This window comes from Coregonus lavaretus (assembly GCF_964263955.1).
Source record: "Coregonus lavaretus genome assembly, chromosome: 4".
Classification (NCBI taxonomy): domain Eukaryota; kingdom Metazoa; phylum Chordata; class Actinopteri; order Salmoniformes; family Salmonidae; genus Coregonus; species Coregonus lavaretus.
This window is the reverse complement of record NC_139991.1, coordinates 32,868,436-32,876,562: the sequence shown is the minus strand read 5'-3', so window position 1 is coordinate 32,876,562 and position 8,127 is coordinate 32,868,436.

The window sequence follows — 8,127 nt, the reverse complement described above, 5'->3', positions numbered from 1 at the left end:
CGCCCCCATTCTCATCGACGGGGCTGTAGTGGAACAGGTTGAGAGCTTCAAGTTCCTTGGTGTCCACATCACCAACGAACTATCATGGTCCAAACACACCAAGACAGTCGTGAAGAGGGCACGACAAAGCCTATTCCCCCTCAGGAGACTGAAAAGATTTGGCATGGGGTCCTCAGATCCTCAAAAAATTCTACAGCTGCACCATCGAGAGCATCCTGACTGGTTGCATCACCGCCTGGTATGGCAACTGCTTGGCCTCCGACCGCAAGGCACTACAGAGGGTAGTGCGTACGGCCCAGTACATCACTGGGGCCAAGCTTCCTGCCATCCAGGACCTCTATACCAGGCGGTGTCAGAGGAAGGCCCTCACAATTGTCAAAGACTCCAGCCAACCTAGTCATAGATTGTTCTCCCTGCTACCGCACGGCAAGCCGTACCGGAGTGCCAAGTCTAGGTCCAAAAGACTTCTCAACAGCTTCTACCCCCAAGCCATAAGACTCCTGAACAGCTAATCATGGCTACCCAGACTATTTGCACTGCTCCCCCACACCCCATCCTTTTTACGCTGCTGCTACTTTGTTAATTATTTATGCATAGTCACTTTAACTCTACCCACATGTACATATTACTTCAACTATCTCAACTAGCCGGTGCCCCCGCACATTGACTCTGCACCGGTACCCCCCTGTATATATAGCCTCCCTACTGCTATTTTATTTTACTTCTGCTCTTTTTTTCTCAACACTTTTTTTGTTAAAAATAAATGCACTGTTGGTTAAGGGCTGTAAGTAAGCATTTCACTGTAATGTCTGCACCTGTTGTATTCGGCGCATGTGACCAATTATAATTTGATTTGATTTGAATTGAAACGTGGCTGGGTCTTTCAGCATGACAATGATCCCAAACACACCGCCCGGGCAACGAAGGAGTGGCTTCGTAAGAAGAATTTCAAGGTCCTGGAGTGGCCTAGCCAGTCTCCAGATCTCAACCCCATAGAACATCTTTGGAGGGAGTTGAAAGTCTGTGTTGCCCAGCGACAGCCCCAAAACATCACTGCTCTAGAGGAGATCTGCATGGAGGAATGGGCCAAAATACCAGCAACAGTGTGTGAAAACCTTGTGAAGACTTACAGAAAACGTTTGACCTGTGTCATTGCTAACAAAGGGTATATAACAAAGTATTGAGAAACTTTTGTTATTGACCAAATATTTATTTTCCACCATAATTTGCAAATAAATTCATTAAAAATCCTACAATGTGATTTTCTGGAAAAAAAATTCTCATTTTGTCTGTCATAGTCACCGTTCTTGTGATCATTTTGACCCCACGGGGTGAGATCTTGCGTGGAGCCCCAGATCGAGGGAGATTATCAGTGGTCTTGTATGTCTTCCATTTCCTAATAATTGCTCCCACAGTTGATTTCTTCAAACCAAGCTGCTTACCTATTGCAGATTCAGTCTTCCCAGCCTGGTGCAGGTCTACAATTTTGTTTCTGGTGTCCTTTGACAGCTCTTTGGTCTTGGCCATAGTGGAGTTTGGAGTGTGACTGTTTGAGGTTGTGGACAGGTGTCTTTTATACTGATAACAAGTTCAAGCAGATGCCATTAATACAGGTAACGAGTGGAGGACAGAGGAGCCTCTTAAAGAAGAAGTTACAGGTCTGTGAGAGCCAGAAATCTTGCTTGTTTGTAGGTGACCAAATACTTATTTTCCACCATAATTTGCAAATAAATTCATAAAAAATCCTACAATGTGATTTTCTGGATTTTTTTTCCTCAATTTGTCTGTCATAGTTGACGTGTACATATGATGAAAATTACAGGCCTCTCTCATCTTTTTAAGTGGGAGAACTTGCACAATTGGTGGCTGACTAAAAAATTTTTTCCCCCACTGTATGTATTCACCCCCTTTGCTATGAAGTCCCTAAATAATATCTGGTGCAACCAATTACCTTCAGAAGTCACATAATTAGTTAAATAAAGTCCACCTGTGTGCAATCTCAGTGTCACATGATCTGTCACATGATCTCTAGACAATCTGGACCATTTCTTTCTAAAAATAGCCGCGAATCTTGTAGCAACCCCTATTACTAGCCTGTTCTCTTTCGTATCATCTGAGATCCCCAGAGATTGGAAAGCTGCCGCGGTCATCCCCCTCTTCAAAGGGGGTGACACTCTAGATCCAAGCTGTTACAGACCTATATCCATCCTGCCCTGCCTTTCGAAAGTATTTGAAAGCCAAGTTAACAAACAGATCACCGACCATTTCGAATCCCACCGTACCTTCTCCGCTATGCAATCTGGTTTCCGAGCTGGTCATGGGTGCACCTCAGCCACACTCAAGGTCCTAAACGATATTATATCCGCGATCGATAAAAGATAGTACTGTGCAGCCGCCTTCATTGACCTGGCCAAGGCTTTCGACTCTGTCAATCACCGCATTCTTATTGGCAGACTAAATAGCCTTGGTTTCTCAAATGACTGCCTCGCCTGGTTCACCAACTACTTCTCAGATAGAGTTCAATGTGTCAAATCGGAGGGCCTGTTGTCTGGACCTCTGGCAGTGTCTATGGGGGTGCCACAGGGTTCAATTCTCGGGCCGACTCTATTCTCTGTGTATATCTGTCACGAGAATTTCTATCTCTAATACTAAGCTTTGAATAATTCCCAGAGGTTGTAAGACTCTAGTTAATTATGAATTAAACAACTTCTCCAGTCTGCAAGAAATAAGCAATTTTTTATTCATGAGAGCTCTGGCGCTCAAAACACACACAGCCTTTTGATATGCCTTCACACAAAGGAACTTTGCTTCGCCCACCTTTAGGCGGCCTGTGACTTTCCACAGTATAGGTTTCAGCAGTTTCTAAGTTCCCCCTTACTATGGTATGTTGGCCTCCAACAGTTTCTACCCATATTCCCTGTTAGTGGTTTTATTACTACCTTGTAACGCTAACACAGTTTAAACAGTCATACAGTATCGGGGTGGAACAATTTTAGTCATTACCATAAACATACAAATTCATCTATCAATATCATTGATGTCGCTCTTGCTGCTGGTGACTCTCAGATCCACCTATACGCAGACGACACCATTTTGTATACATCTGGCCCTTCATTGGACACTGTGTTAACAAACCTCCAAATGAGCTTCAATGCCATACAACACTCCTTCCGTAGCCTCCAACTGCTCTTAAACGCTAGTAAAACTAAATGCATGCTCTTCAATCGAACGCTGCTTGCACCCGCCCGACCGTCTAGAATCACTACTCTCGGCGGGTCTGACTTTTGTGAACAACTACAAATACCTAGGTGTCTGGTTAGACCGTAAACTCTCCTTCCAGACTTACATTACGCATCTCCAATCCAAAGTTAAATCTAGAATCGGCTTCCTATTTCGCAACAAAGCCTCCTTCACTCATGCTGCCAAACATTCCCTCGTAAAACGGACTATTCTACCGATCCTTGACTTCGGCGATGTCATTTACAAAATAGCCTCCAACACTCTACTCAGCAAATTGGATGTAGTCTATCACAGTGCCATCCGTTTTGTCACCAAAGCCCCATATACAAGCCCCATGTAGCTCAGTTGGTAGAGCATGGCGCTTGCAACGCCAGGGTTGTGGGTTCGATTCCCACGGGGGCCAGTATGAAAAAAAAGTAAAAATATGTATGCACTCACTAACTGTAAGTCGCTCTGGATAAGAGCGTCTGCTAAATGACCAAAATGTAAATATTACCCACCATTGTGACCTGTATACTCTCGTTGGCTGGCCCTCACAACATATTTGTCGCCAAACCCACATGTTCCAGGTCATCTATAAATCACTGCTAGGCAAATCCCCGGCTTATCTTAGCTCATTGGTCACCATAGCAACACCCACCCATAGTATGCACTCCAGCAGGTATATCTCACTGGTCATCCCCAAAGCCAACACCTCCTTTGGCCGCCACTCCTTCCGGTTCTCTGCTGCTAATGACTGGAACAAACTGCAAAAATCTCTGAAGCTGGAGACTCTTATCTCCCTCACTGACTTTAAGCATCAGTTGTCAGAGCAGCTTACCGATCACTGCACCTGTACACAGCCCATCTGTAATTAGCCCACCCAACTACCTCATCCCCATATTGTTATTTATTTAACTAATTTGCACCCCAGTATCTCTATTTGCACATCATCTTCTGCACATCTATCACTCCAGTGTTAATACTAAATTGTAATTATTTTGCACTATGTGTCACGGATTCTGCCGAGACTGCCCTTCCTTCTGGCTCGGGCAGGCTTCGGCGTTCGTCGTCACCGGAGTACTAGCTGCTGCCGCTCTATGTTATATGTTTCTATGTTCACTTGATTGTTGTCTGTTGTTGCACACCTGTTCCCCATTATGTTAGTTTGTCTGCCTATTTAACCTGTTCACGTCCACTGTTTGGTGTGCGTGTTTATTGGATTGTACAAGTGTCATTTTGTGTGCGGGTTTTGCTCCTCCTTTGTTGTTTGGAGGGTTTTCTTGTATTTCTTTACTACACAGTAAAGTGGTTCTTCATCTCATTCTGTGTCCTGCGCTTGACTCTGGCCTACCGCATTCCACCGACATTCGTGACACTATGGCTTATTTATTGCCTTACCTCCATAACTTACAACATTTGCACACACTGTATATAGATTTTCTATTGTGTTATTGACTGTATGTTTTATCCCATGTGTAACTATGTGTTATTGTTGTTTTTATCGCACTGCTTTGCTTTATCTTGGCCAGGTCGCAGTTGTAAATGAGAACTTGTTCTCAACTGGCCTACCTGGTTAAATGAAGGTGAAATAAATAAAATATCAGTATATATACACCAGTTCTGAAAGGCCCCAGATGGGCACCACCAAGCAAGCGGCACCATGAAGACGAAAGAGCTCTCCGAACAGGTCAGGGGCAAAGTTGTGGAGAAGTACAGATCAGGGTTGGGTTATAAAAAAATATCAGAAACTTTGAACATCCTACGGAGCACCATTAAATCCATTATTAAAAAATGGAAAGAATATGGCACCACAACAAACCTGCCAAGAGAGGGCCGCCCACCAAAACTCACGGACCAGGCAAGGAGGGCATTAATCAGAGAGGCAACAAAGAGACCAAAGATAACCCTGAAGTAGCTGCAAAGCTCTACAGTGGAGATTGGTGTATCTGTCCATAGGACCACTTTAAGCCGTACACTCCACAGAGCTGGCCTTTACGGAAGAGTGGCCAGAAAAAAGCCATTGCTTAAAGAAAAAATAAACAAACACGTTTGGTGTTCGCCAAAAGCCATGTGGGAGAATCCTCAAACATATGCAAGAAGGTACTCTGGTCAGATGAGACTAAAATTGAGCTTTTTGGCCATCAAGGAAAACGCTATGTCTGGCGCAAACCCAACACCTCTCATCACCCCGAGAACACCATGAAGCATTGTGGTGGCAGCATCATGCTGTGGGGATGTTTTTCATCGGCAGGAACTGGGAAACTGGTCAGAATTGAAGGAATGATGGATGGCGCTAAATACAGGGAAATTCTTGAGGGAAACCTGTTTCAGTCTTCCAGAGATTTGAGACTGGGACGGAGGTTCACCATCCAGCAGGACAATGACCCTAAGCATACTGCTAAAGCAACATTCGAGTGGTTTAAGGGGAAACTTTTAAATATCTTGGAATGGCCTAGTCAAAGCCCAGACCTCAATCCAATTGAGAATCTGTGGTATGACTTAAAGATTGCTGTACACCAGCGTAACCCATCCAACTTGAAGGAGCTGGAGCAGTTTTGCCTTGAAGAATGGGCAAAAATCCCAGTGGCTAGATATGCCAAGCTTATAGAGATACCACAAGAGACTTGCAGCTGTAATTGCTGCAAAAGGTGGCTCTACAAAGTATTGACTTTGGGGGGGTGAATAGTTATGCACGCTCAAGTTTTTCTGTTTTTTTGTCTTATTTCTTGTTTGTTTCACAATAAAAAAGATTTTGCATCTTCAAAGTGATAGGCATGTTGTGTAAATCAAATGATACAAACCCCCCAAAAATCCATTTTAATTCCATGTTGTAAGGCAACAAAATAGGAAAAATGCCAAGGGGGGTGAATACTTTCGCAAGCCACTGTAGGGATTTGAACTTCTGGTTTTACTTAATTCTCCGTACTGGCCAGTGATTATAACGGCGATTCTGATCCAAGCATACATTTATACATTGTGCCCCTGGCCTGAGAGGATGGATGTTCAATATGTAGCTAGATGTAGTAGGCTAATGTTAACTAGCTAGCTTGCTCATCGTTGCCCATGAAAGGAAGTTAGGCTAGCGAGCAAGCATGTTAGCCAGGTAGCCATGCAACCAAAAACTAAAAGTGTGTACTGTATGACAAAGTCATGAAAGAGAGGATGGCATTGGCGTTTTTGGGTGAATCAACATGTTGTTTTTTCTACTTGCACACATGCACGCACACACAGAAATCAGTACGATGGACAGCCATAACCACACCCATCGCTATGGGCGGGCCATAGGGGGCCGGGCCCGCCCCCAAAAATGCTTGTGCCGCCCCCCCACTTGAGGGAATTTATTATTAAATATACGTACTGTAGGCTAATAATAATTGTGCCCTGCCCTCCCGTGCATTTCATATGCCTCCCTTAAGACTGAGGTCTGGCGACGGGTCTGGCCATAACATATTTAGCTTATGTTGATTGGACTAAATTGTTCTTGTTATCTTAGTGATCTTAGTTGTATCTTAGTTGAAATGGTTGCTGGAAAAGTGGAGGCAGCTCCTGTTTTCTTTGCGACTTGCAGTAACTCTCTGTGGTTCTAAATCAATAGTTGTTTAGTGGTCCGAAAATGTCGGAAACATTAACTTGCTTGACCATGCTGTAGTAGGTAATGTAACTGTTTGTTTGTGGACTTCACCGGACAGGTGTTGCTCTCCGGTGTTGTGATGAAACAAAGGTGTGGTTGAATTTATTCTGCCACTGTGTCTTCTTATTGTTTCGACTTTAGGCCTATATATCACGGTCGCAAGGCATATGAACTAACAGGTTATAGAGCAAACAATGCTATTATCACAACACATAGGTTGTAATATGGCTTTTTTTCCTGGCTTGGCTTCCTCAGTGATTTTACACAATCACCGCTACTGCCTTTCAAAGCTCTTTCCTTGTTGCACCAATCCTGGCAGTATTGGTGTTGTTGGCCTCCCCCTCTGCACAACATTTAACTTCTCGTTGAAAGTTGTTCTTGAAAAGGACGATGCTAACAAATTAACCAACACATCCTCCTCGATAACACCTGCTGACTTTGTACTGGTACCCCCTGTATATAGCCTCGTTATTGTTATTATTATTCTTATTTTTTTTTTCATCGAATTATTTTTTGTAAAAAAAAATTTGCAAATATTTCCTTACTTAAAAAAAAAAGTAAAGTAAGCATTTCACCTGTTGTATTCGGCGCATGTGACAAATAAAATGTGATTTGATCATTTGATTTGATTTACAGCCACCACCATTAACACACACTACAACAAAAGCATGGGAAAACTAGGCTACTGCTTACTATTGGCTTTCAGGCCCTCTAGGTTTCCCATTGCTATCTGTAAATTAAAGGAAGGAAATAGATTAATTTGGGTCTTTAACATATGATGAGGTGAGTTTCATAGACCAATGTGTAACTGTTGTGAGTGAATGCATAAATATCTGTAATACAGATAGACCTGCTCAAATATGGCACCGATTTAACTGTATCCAACTATTTATGTTAAAGAAAATTGAATAAACTTGCAGTCCACATAATACAGTAGGTGGCTGAATACCAACAAATGTGTGACAAAATCTGCCAGCGCCCTTAATGTAATATTTGAAATTAATATAGTATAAAATTAAGGAATTGTTATTATTTTTTTTACATTTTGCAGCAGTTGTCGTTTGACATACATTATTAACCGAATGTGTAGATGACCACCACCATTCATATAAATCATCACAAAAAGGGGGGAGGTGTTACATATTCATTTGTAAAAATGTATTTTTCCTATTTCCCCTTATTTTCTTAATTATTATCACACAATGTATGTAGATGTGATATATATCTCATCGTCATGTATCTCACGGTTCAAATGTTGTTTTATAGCATTATAA